Genomic DNA, 13,053 nt, shown 5'->3' on the forward strand with positions numbered 1-13,053 from the left:
AATATTGTATGGTTTCTACCATTTCCTTGTATCATTTATACTGATCAGTTAATGTATGTATACAATCTTACATATACATATATATTTATGCACATATATTGTATGTGTATATGTATACATATATAAGAGCATATATGGTACTACATTTTTTCTATGTATGTGTATATAAATTTCTGCACTTTACACTTATCACTGTTCTGTCAGGAGGTAAAATAGTATGAATTATCCTTTTTCTTCTGGAATCATTGGAATTATGGAAGGTCCTTGTATTGATTTTAGTTCTTACTGCTTTCAATATTGCCTTCACAATATAGTTGTTTTTGTTTAAGTGATTCTGCTTGTCTTTCTTGATCAGTTTTGTCATCCTCAAAAATTTTGTTATGATACTGATGGTAGCATAATTTTTAAATCAAAATTCAGAATAACTTCATATAAATCTTTCCATTTAAAAAAAAAAACTTTTTTTCTTACAACAAAATGGTATTCCATCAAATTCATATACCATCACTTATTCACCAATTATTTAATTCTTTTATTTTCTGTTTCCTTTTTCCTCTGCTAAAAACCGAGTATAAATATTGTCATAGATATGTAGATTGTTGATACATTTTTATTTCTTTGATATTTTAACAATTCAGTAAAGTTCTAGCAGTGGTGAAACTGTGTAGAAGGTTATGTTCTTTTTAGTAATTTTCTGTGTATAATTCTAAGTTCTTTTTAAAAAATGGTTGTACCCAACAAAGAAGCTACCAACCATGCCTCAATAGGTGTTTTCTTTTATTTCTTTTTTTAATAATAGCTTTTTGTTTTCAAAATACATGCAAATATAGTTTTCAGCATTCACCCTTGCAAAATCTTGTATTCCAAATTTTCCTCCCTCCCTTCAAACCACTCCCTCCCCTTGACAGCAAGTAATCTGAAATATGTTTAACATATTTCAATTCTTCCATGGATATTTCCACAATAATCATGTTACATGAGAAAAATCAGATGAAAAAGGAAAAAAAAAGAATAAATACAAGCAAACAGCAGAAAAAAAAAAAGATGAAAATACTATGTTGTGATCCATACTCAGTCCATATTCAGATGGCTTAACCCATCAAAGTCTATTGGAATTGACTTAAATCACCTCTCAATGGGTATTTTCTAATAGCCCCTTCAATATTAATTGTTTTCTCTTTTTGCTACCTTTATCTGATGGTTACTAATATATTTATTTTTTCATTAAAATTAAATTTATTTATTAAATTATTGTCTAATTAATAAATATTATTTGTTAAATTAAATTTCTTGTCCCCCTCCTCCCGTGGAGAGAAATAATCTGTTGAATTTTTCCCCTTGAGTATTTCTGGTTTATATCATTATACTATTTGTCTTTTGGGAAATGATTCTTATAACAAATTTGAATTTATTACTTATATATCTTAGAAATGAGACTTCTTTCAGACAAAAAAATCACTGAAAGATTGTCTCCCTCAGTTTTTTCTCTTTTAAAATTATATTTATTAATTTTACTTGTGCAATGTATTTTAAGTTTTACATAATTAAAATTATTAATTCATTCTACTTTGACCTTCTCTAACTCTTGTTTGGTGATGACCTTTTCTCCCAACTCTAAATATGATATGTATTTTCCCACATTTTTCTAAATTATTTTTCATATTGCAGCAATAAGTATGTTATCTGCACTATTAAATATTACAGTTGAGTTACTGTCAATGTACTCCAACTTAGAGATCTATGAACAGTATTAAAAAAAAACAAAAACAAAAAAAAACAAGAAACCATGCAGCAGATAATTACAGGCTGCATCAATTTAGTACCTACAAAATACCTACAAACTATGACTTTATAACAAGAACTATAATCAAAAGTTTGATACCATTCATGGACTGAGAAGGTACACATACCAATACTAAAATTAAAAAAAATAATAATAAATCAAAACCACAATATCATGGAAAAATCAACAAGAAACATTGCTTTAATTGCAATATTACTATAGGCAGAAAGATCACATGATTTTTTCAAAGCTTCAAATTTGGATGTTGAGGCTGTCTTTAAGAGCTAATAACATGTGAGCTCTTTGATCTCAGAGTCGAGATGAATGAGGTGGGAGACTCATAGAGTGTGAAAAGAGCTCCAGTTTATTATGCTGTACAGTCTTGTTGATATACATTTTTACAAGTGTAATCAGAGCATGAACAGTAGACAATCTCCAATCATCATTCAGAGAAGCAGCTCATGGGCTTTGTGTCTGCATAGTATCTACCACTGGGAGTAGAGTCAATCCAGCAATTTACCAACTCACTCACAGGCAAGAGGCCCTATCAAGGCATCCCTGCTGAGGACCAACTAGCTGTGACCCTCTGGCTCAACACTCATTCGCATGATCACAAATCATTGCTCCTTGCTCAACAAGGGCATTTCTGCAATGTGGCAGAAAACTTATTGTGCATCAAAGGTCAAGGTGGCTAGTCCCTCTTGTCAAGGTCCCATAACTCAGCATTTGAGTAATAGCAAAGGCAAACTAAGAACCCAGAGATGATTATCACATTACAGATAAAAATGGCCACAATCAAAAGCCAGGTCACGTCATGGTATCTCAACATTTTTGAAAATATAGTTATATAGGTATGTAGAAATCCAAGATTTTATATTTTAGATCAATGAGGGAATAATATTAATTATGGTAATATTTTATTAATGTTATCCTTAAATATCTCATGGATGCCATTTTCTTTCATGTAATAAGAACTACTTGTGGATTGAATCCATGAAATGCACAGATTTAATGAGTTTTGAAATGTGATTTTTCTATTTGGTATAATAATAATTAAAATTTAATAAATGTAATATGCTAGGAACAGAGAGAGACACAGAGAGGGAGAGTGAGTCAGCACAAATTTGAATATATAAGCATGTTATGATATAGAAATTATTCACTGTATGATCAATGATCTATCATCCATAAGGATTATAGCTATCTGTACTGATTCTTTGACTAACTGTGCAAATTGTTCATTAATAATTAGTGAGAGAATTACATATTTTGATCAGTGCTGGCCATTTTCTTCACATAGAGACAATCTCATTTTCTACAATTAAATTGCACTGACACTTAGCAGAATAATTCAAGTAAATTCCAGTTTCTGCTAAATTAGTTTAAGTTTCAGCAAATAAAGTTAGATTTAGCACAAAGACCTACTGGGTCCTATGCATGAGACAAAAAAAAGAATTCATTAAAAAAGTCAAATATACAATTTTATAATATTAAAAACATGGTTCTCACATGTGTATAGCTCCAAAAATTTAGTGTTATTTACTATTGTGTAAAAAGTGTTTGCTCTTGACTGAATTTTAATTCATGGAGAATTTATCAATAATCTAAGTTGGGAAATGTTACTTTACAAATTAATGTTTCATCTCATTGGCAATATATATGCACAGAATATGACTGACCTTTCTGATGACAAAAACAAACACAAAGAAATTATTTTAATGTTAGTGTTTCAGGCACTATAATAGCTACTGTAAAGAAAAACAATCCCATGTAATTTCTTAAGCATCTAATCTTCCTGTCCAACATCCCCATTGGTTGTTTTGACAAATACATTAAAAATATTTTCCCTCTTCCCTAGAGCAATAATCTTTGTTGGTTTGCTTCCTGTAACCCTGATTGCCTGCTTGTAAAATTTTTATCATTTTGACTGAAAAAAAAAGAATTTAATTTTAAAATGGAATTAATTTGGAGATAAATAACATATATATATATATATATATATATATATATATATATATATATATATAGGTTTGTTATAACAATAATTTGTTATAGAAAATTTCATAAGAATGATTATCAATTCCTACATACAAGTTACTCAATAAAACACATTATATGCATGGGGGGGGAGACAATTGTGATTGCAAAGATTTCAGGAAATAAGTATTCAGATAAGTATCTCTAAACACAGATTAGGTAATCCAAATCAGAGTGATTGCAGAAGAGGTCCATTCATTTTCTAGGGGTGTAGAGAAATTCTATAAGAGTTTCAAATAATGGCATTCAATGATCTCCTTTAGACACAAATAAATATTTATTAAGTGCATACTTCTAGGTACTACAGTGGAGGATACAAAAAAGAGACAAAAGGCAATCTCTGCCCTTAAACATCTTACACCCTAAAGCAAACAATTACAAAATACATGAAAAGCAAGCTATACAGGAAGACTTGTTTTTATTCAGTCATTTGATCTTTTCCAATGCTTCATGACAAAATGGAACATCTTACACCAGCCTTTTAATCCTCCACTACTTCTTGAAGTCTGGCTAAGTTTATGTTCAATGTTTCCATGTCACTATCTCTCCTCTGCCATTTCCTTTCCGTTTTGTATCTCTTCTCATTGTGTGGGCAAAGTTAAGATTCAAGTTCATTATTTGAACTTCTAGGCTAGACACTGAACTAATTTATTTAAATGTTGAGTGATTTTTACCTCTTTACTGTCCAGGGACTCCCAAATGTGTTCTCCGGCCTCACAATTTGAAAGCATAGATTCTGTGATACTCGATCCAATTCTCACAGCCACACAATGCCACTGGAAAACCCATAGAGACCATTCTTGGCAAGGTGATACCTGTCTTTTAGTATTGCTCCAGATTTGCCTTATCTTTCCTTCCAAGAAGCAAGTATCTTTTAATTTTTTGGCTGTAGTCTCTGTCTACAATGATGCTTGAGAAGAATATAAAATCTGACACTGCTTCTATATCTTCTCCCTATATTTGCCAAGAAATGATATCACCAGTTGCCAAATCTTAGTGGTATTTTTTGTCTTTTTCATCTTGATGTTAAGCTTCAAGCCAACATTTATATTCTCCTCTTTCACTCTGATCAAGAGGTTTAATTCTCTTTCACTTTGTGCTACCAGAACACTATAATCTGCATATCTTAGATTGCAGATATCTCCCCTGGCAACTGTAATTCCAGCTTTTGATTCATCCTTCCTGACCTTTCATCAGATATACTTTGAACATAAATAAATGAAGTCACAATATACAATATTGCCATATTTCTTTGCCAGTGCTGAATCAAGTGATTGTTCTATGTTACATGTTCAGTTCTAATTGTTGCTTTTTTAGTCTGCCTATAGATTCCTCAGGAAATAAATAAGATGATCTGGTACTGCTCCATTTTGTTGTGATCCATACAGTCGAAGACTTTAGTGTAGTCAATGAAATGAAATTAAGAAATGATGTAGAAGACTTTAGTGAGATTTTAATTGGGCCTTAAAGAAGTTAGGAATGCCAGTAATTGGATCAGAGGAGGGAGAATGTTCATTGGCTGAAAAAAAGTTCATTGAAAAAAGTTCATTGGCTGAAAAAATACAACAATGTGTAAACAATGAAATGATGTGTAAGCATTGGCCAATGGAAACTTAGGAGGAGGCTGAGTTGTAAAGGACTTTTAATGCCAAACAGAAAGATTTTTGTATTTGATCTTGGAAGCAACAGAATCAGACTTGCATTCTGGGAAAACCACTTTAGTGTCTGATTAGAAGTTGGATTGGGGGCATCTAGCTGATACAGTGGATAGAATGCCAATATGGAGTCAGGAAGACCTAAGTTCAAATATGTTCTCAGACACTCACTAGCTGAGTAAGCTTGGGCAAGTCACTTAACCCTATTTGCCTCAGTTTCCTCATCTGTAAAATGAGTTAGAGACGAAAGTGATAAACCATTCTAGTATCTTTGCCAAGATAATTCCAAATGGGGTCAGAAAAAGTTGGGCATGACTGAAAATGAATATTAACAGCAAAGGAGGATCAATTGAAATGGTGAGAGACTTGAGGTAGCCATACCCACCAACAGACTATCGCAATAACCAAGCATTAAGTGAGGAGAGCTGACACTAGAGTAGGAGCAAAGTCAGAGGAGAGAAAGGGAGGCATGTTAGAGAAATCTTAAGAAGGTGGAATCAACAGGCCTTTGCTACAGATTGTATATGGGGTAGTGATGGTGGTGAGAGAGTGGAGTTCAGCATTGCTCCTAGTTTATAAGGCTAAAAGGTATTATAAAATTCAAACCTAATTTGTTGTTCCTTCATTTCACTTGTGTCTGATTTTTGGTGATCCCATTTGGGATTTTCTTTGCAAAGATATTGGAGTGGTTTGCCATTTACTTCTCCTGCTTATATCACAGACAGGGAAACTGAGGCAAACGGGATTAAATAACTTGCTCAGGATCAGAAAACAAAGAAGTTATTGAGGTCAGATATGAATTCAGGAAGATGAGATTCCTGAATTCAGGCCTGGAATTCTATCCCCTGTGCCATCCAGCTGCCCCAAAACTAAATTATCAGCTAGCTAATTCATTAGTAACATTCAAGATATTTAGCTACTTCCATTGTGAAGAATAAAAGAAAACATAAGGAAAGGTAATGTTTTGTGAAATGGGGATGGATTCTAATACTCAGCTCCCAGATTTCTTTTCTCTTGGTCAGCTCATGTCAATATTGAACATGATTCCTTTGTGAATTCTAAGTCCCCCAATTACAACTTTCCTAAATAGGTGTACATTGTAGGTTTCATGATTGATACCAAATAAGATATAAATTATCCAAAATGTTTTCAAGTGTTAAATACTCCTGAATTTAGATCAGTTGATGCAAAAAATATTTTCACATCTTGTTTTTTGCCCTGAAACTTATCTACTTTTATGTTAAATATTTTAGAACACTGATTGAATTACAATTAATTTAACATAAGTTTATCCCTTCAAGTTTAAACATCTCAGTTACATTTTATTTTCATTTTATTCATCTTAGGGGCAGATCATGGGAAAAAAAAATTGTAACTGCTTACATTTATTGGATTTTAATCATGTCTTATTAAATGTTTAAGAATAAGCTATAATGAACTATAAAGAAAAAAGAGTTTATTAGTTAAATTAAAAAAAACTGCTGAAATTATAATCTGCTGAAATCAAAAATATCAGTTCAGTTATAGAAATAGAGTAAATGTGTTATTAGTGGGAAGATCACTGGAATGGACAGAAATATAAATAGCATGGGATAACCATGAATCAGCCCCTAGGCCACGGCATGCTGGGAGAGTAGACATTTTCTATCAGAGGTAACCAAGATTCTCAGACCTTTCTCATTCATCTGTGGACTTTTACCAATACATTATTTAGCCAGCCTCCAGGCCCCAAACTTACATTTCTATTGTCATGATCCCTTTCACTGGGCCTGCTATCCCCTTTGTCACAGAGAGTGTTAAGAGCTAAACTTTCTGGGCAATGGCAAGGACATTTTCATCTAATTCTTTTTGCCCCAGGTGAAAAGATTTCAAGTTAATTCCTGAGTCAATTACTTTGCAAGCAATATTGATGACAAACATTCTAGCAGTTCAGTTTTCCAGTCTATCAACATGTTAAATCTCTCTCATTGTATCTGCTAGCTAGTCATTATTATCTTCCTATTAATATCTCAAAAATTTGTACCATCAGACTTTGGATTGAATGATCAGCTTTAAAATTGTCATATGCCACCCATCTACCACTTCTAGCCCAAACCTTTCTCTTTACCTTGAAAATGAAAAGTTTACAAATATTTCTGACAATTATGGAAAAATATGGAAATATGAATGGATAAATATGTTAGGGTTCAATAATAACAGTCATAGAAGGAGCACCAAAAAAAAAATTTCATCTCCTGGAGCTACCAGATTTAATTGATTCTTTAGCTCTGTTCTAATGTCAGAATATAGAAAATACTTACTAAAAAGTGTTCTTTAAAAGAAATATCAGTTATCTCCCCACCCTATTTTGGCTTATTATTGCTTTTACTATCCCCCAACTTTGCTGTATTTATTTCCTTGAATACATACTGTATTGCTTCAAAAAATATAAATGCTTGAAAGGCAGGGAATTTTTCATTTTTGTCTTTGGATCCTTTGCCTGGAGTATAGTAGACATGCTATAAATTAAATTGAATTCTTAAAGAAGAAAAAAAAACGCAGTTTCTCCATGAGTCTGTTAAGTAATTGATGTCAAGGATCGCCCCTTATAATATTTATGTTTTCCACAGATCTTGCACATAAGAGGTCCTCAATAAAAAAAAAAATAGTTTATTTAATTTGAATTGAATTTGAGAAAAGCAACAGAATTTCAAATGACTGGATTTACTTAAACTCGATAATAATATTTTCTTAAATATCTTTAAGAAATACTAAGTTCAGATATTATTCAAAGAAATTTAAAAAGACCATAACTGGGCTTTAATGCCACTAGAAATCCTTTTGTGCAATTATCTCAATGAATAAGAATGCTAAATATTACAATAGCATTTTGAGAATCATAAGCTATTTTATTTGGTGAAAGAAATAGAGAGAGAACTCATGGAAATGTGTTTCTAGGACGTATTCTCTCCTCTATGCAAATTCTTTAGGAGTATATAAATGATTTAATAGTTAAGGTTCTCACAGTAAATAACTTACTTCCCCACTATATACTTTATGTGAGCTATACACACACTTTATGAGTTTGCAATAAAATGCAGTAGGTTTCTTTATTTGACCTCCCCACTTCATTCATAGAAGTGACACATACACTAAAATGCTGCTTCTAGAGAAAATCCTCTTCCCCAGTAATCCAAATATAATAAGAGTTTGGAGAATGAAATATTCTGGCAAGTGAAGTATTGAACCACAACTCATGGTAGAATTCACAGGTTAGGTCCAACAAAAGTTGATTTCCATTTAGGATTCAAAATGACTAGAGTGGGGCTACACTTCTAAAATGTTAGCTCAAAAGTCCCCACTTTTGTTGGCATAAATATCTCAAAGCAAAGACATATATTAAGATGCAAGAATAAGAGCAGTGGCTGCACAATATTTTCTTTCTAAATGTAGGGTTCATTTCCCCCAAATAAATACAATATCATTAGAAGTTTGAGTTCATGGGATAGTGGTAATAAGCCGCCCATATAAGAAATACATATGGCATGGGAAACTCCAGGTTACAGTACTTCAAGACCATAATGTCACTCTTTCCAAAGCTTTCATGCTGCTACTACCTGGAGCCTATGTTTTGGGGGCAGGAGTATTGATTTTAGTTAGGATACCTAGGTCTGATTCTCCTCAAAGCTCAACTCCTAATTCCAGGATTCATTCTCCTTTTAATATCTCCTCTGCTACCAAGGGTCATGCCATCAGAAGTTACTTCCTGCTCCTCACTCTCTGTCACTATATCTTTCTTTTTTTTAATAGCCTTTTATTTACAGGATATATACATGGGTAACTTTACAGCATTAACAATTGCCAAACCTCTTGTTCCAATTTTTCACCTCTTACTCCCCCACCCTCCCCTAGATGGCAGGATGACCAGTAGATGTTAAATATATTAAAATATAAATTAGATACACAATAAGTATACATGACCAAAACGTTATTTTGCTGTACAAAAAGAATCAGACTCTGAAATATTGTACAATTAGCTTGTGAAGGAAATCAAAAATGCAGGTGTGCATAAATATAGGGATTGGGAATTCAATGTAATGGTTTTTAGTCATCTCCCAGAGTTCTTTTTCTGGGCATAGCTAGTTCAGTTCATTACTGCTCCATTAGAAATGATTTGGTTGATCTCGTTGCTGAGGATGGCCTGGTCCATCAGAACTGGTCATCATATAGTATTGTTGTTGAAGTATATAATGATCTCCTGGTCCTGCTCATTTCACTCAGCATCAGTTCGTGTAAGTCTCTCCAGGCCTTTCTGAAATCATCCTGTTGGTCATTTCTTACAGAACAGTAATATTCCATAATTTTCATATACCACAATTTATTCAGCCATTCTCCAACTGATGGACATCCATTCAGTTTCCAGTTTCTAGCCACTACAAAAAGGGCTGCCACAAACATTCGTGCACATACAGGTCCCTTTCCCTTCTTTATAATCTCTTTGGGATATAATCCCAGTAGTAACACTGCTGGATCAAAGGGTATGCACAGTTTGATAACTTTTTGAGCATAGTTCCAAACTACTCTCCAAAATGGTTGGATTCGTTCACAACTCCACCAACAATGCATCAATGTCCCAGTTTTCCCACATCCCCTCCAACAATCATCATTATTTTTTCCTGTCATCTTAGCCAATCTGACAGGTGTGTAGTGGTATCTTAGAGTTGTCTTAATTTGCATTTCTCTGATTAATAATGACTTGGAGCATCTTTTCATATGACTAGAAATAGTTTCAATTTCTTCATCTGAGAATTGTCTGTTCATATCCTTTGACCATTTTTCAATTGGAGAATGGCTTGATTTTTTATAAATTAGAGTTAATTCTCTATATATTTTGGAAATGAGGCCTTTATCAGAACCTTTGACTGTAAAAATATTTTCCCAGTTTATTGCTTCCCTTCTAATCTTGTCTGCATTAGTTTTGTTTGTACAAAAACTTTTCAGTTTGGTATCACTATATTTTTCAATCTCTCTGGCTCTAATTGTTTCTTTTCTCTATCTTTATCCATCTGTCTTTTTGTCGGATACTACAATTCTTAGCAGGTGAATAACCCTATTGAGTTATTATTCCTTCCTCTATTGAGGAAGGACACCCTTCGTCCAATAATGCCTCATCTTCTGGTAAAGGTGTTTAGAGATTTAACCTTATGTAGTTGTTGTTGTCACAGTCTTGATTCTAAATTGAATATCTCTTGGGCTCTCAGCTTTGGTTTTCTAAAAGTCACCAAGCTAGTCAGTGCTCAGCTGCCTTGCAAATTCCATTTATGGATGGGGCTAGAAAAAAGATTTCTAAGAAATGTTTTCATACTGAATAAAGGCTAACAGGGTACAGATAGATCTTTGTACTGAATTTAACATATTCATACTATTATCTTGTTTTTGTTATTTAGATGGTACAGTGGGTAGAGAGCATTGGGCAATGAATCAGGAAAACCTGACTTCAAAATCTGCCCTTACATACTTATTAATTGTGAGACACTGGGCAGATTACTAAAGCTGTGTTTTCCTTAGGTTTCCCATCTGCAAAATGAAGATAATTATAACATAAGCTCCCATATTTGTTGTGAAGATCAAAAGAGCATATAATTGTAAAGTGCTAGCACATAGAGTTATACAAATGATGATGATGATGATGATGATTAATTATTCATCCCCTACTTTCTTTAATTTCATCACTTAGGATTCAGGTTGAAATTACCCTCATCCTCATCACCTCATATGCCAGATATATAAATATTTGTAAGTGTTTACGTAATAGTTTATGGATTATTGTTTCTCCAACCTTCTACCTAAACCCCACCTTCCAACTGTATTTTCATCAGAGTAGGGAACTTCCCAAGTGAAAACTCTTTGGAGAGATATAAATCCCTAACTTGTGTAAATTAGTAGTCTTAGAAAGTTGGCTTAGTCACCAAGAGATTAAGATCACTTTGCTATGGTTATATAACTAGGACATGCTAGAGACAGAATTTCTACTTGCAAGGAAGTCTCTCTATTCCATCTCATTTTTTTTCTTCACAAAGAAATTGAATTGTTTTAAAGTATAATTTTATTTATTTATTTTTTTTTGCTGACGCAACTGGGGTTAAGTGACTTGTCCAGAGTCACACAGCTAAGTGTCTGAGCTTAGATTTGAATTCAGGACTAGTACTATCCACTGTGCCACGTAGCTACCCCAATTTTATCTTTTCTTGATTACCTAAAGAACATTTTAGTGTTCTTGTTTCATTTAGACACCAATGATCACTCTACTATGGTATTCAAAATTGTGACAAAGTATATTGATGAACAAATTTCTCTTTTGCCATCAGAGTCCTGAAAAATACTGTAGAAAATCCAAATTGTTCTAAGAAAAATTATGGCTGTTGTCTTTGTGAGTTGCCTTTTCATAATCCAAATAACTACATAGTATATTGAATGAGTTGCCCCATGTTTTAGGTACCTTGGTAGGGTTCATCATCTTATAAGTAAAGCTCAGGAGCCTCTATTCACATGCTATTATTCGATAGTGATTTAGAGGTAATATTATTTCAAAAGCAAAGACATGATAGTGGAAATATTTACAGCAGAGCACTTCTCTTTCCCCCAAAAGGAAACCAGCAATAAAAAACAGATACACTCTTATAAATAGAAACTGCTTTCATGGGGAGAGTGAGCAATCAGAGATGAAAGGATTCATTTTAGAATGGAAAAACTTCAATCAGATACAAAAGGACTTCCCCGATATTATCTCATGTTGTTCCTCATTTTTCTCACTAGGGGAAACTTTTTCATAAAGCATGGTGCTCTACTGGGCTGACGGAATCTGTTTCCATTCAGGAATATTGATCTATTGGTTGGACATAAACTCCACTAATTCCAATTTAGGCCAATCTGAAAGTCTTGGTTAAGACCCTGGCAGATTTTATCACAGAGAACCAGTACCTTTAACCAAAAAGTCTCCCTAATTCAGCATAACATCTACAGTGTTAGTTCAAAGGTCTGCCATCTTCTGGCTAAGAAGCACACAAAGCTTCTTACCCAAGTTTGGAGTTCAGAATTACATCTCCATAAATCCCTTCTCAGGTCACTTGCAAGCATGTTTTCTAGAGCCATGTGTTGCAGCTGCAGTATATCATTCACCATGATAAGAGGAAAGGAGAAAGAAATGTCCTCTCATTTAAGTTTCACTATAAAAGAAGTATTCTACAAGTTGCGGATTTCTTGACTGATTGGACCAAGTTTGTTTCCCCTGCTTTTAAACTCAGTCTGTCTCATTTTCCCAGGACAGATAAAAGAAAAGACAGAAGGTAATTCATTCCCAGGAGCAAGTTTATTGTCTTTGCCACGCTTCAGCTGTGCGGTCTGACTTTTTAAAATGCAAGTAAACTCTGCAAAAACCTAACCCTTTGGAATTTTATGAAGTGGATTGGGGGACTCAAATGATCAGAAGTTCTTATGATAAATCATCTGTTACATTTATTAAATAAAAAAACCTCTTCCTTCTTAATTTAGTATACTTTAGTAAACATATAAAAAAGACAATAGCTAGCAGGCTTCTCA

This window comes from Sarcophilus harrisii, chromosome 6, assembly GCF_902635505.1.
Source record: "Sarcophilus harrisii chromosome 6, mSarHar1.11, whole genome shotgun sequence".
Lineage (NCBI taxonomy): Eukaryota > Metazoa > Chordata > Mammalia > Dasyuromorphia > Dasyuridae > Sarcophilus > Sarcophilus harrisii.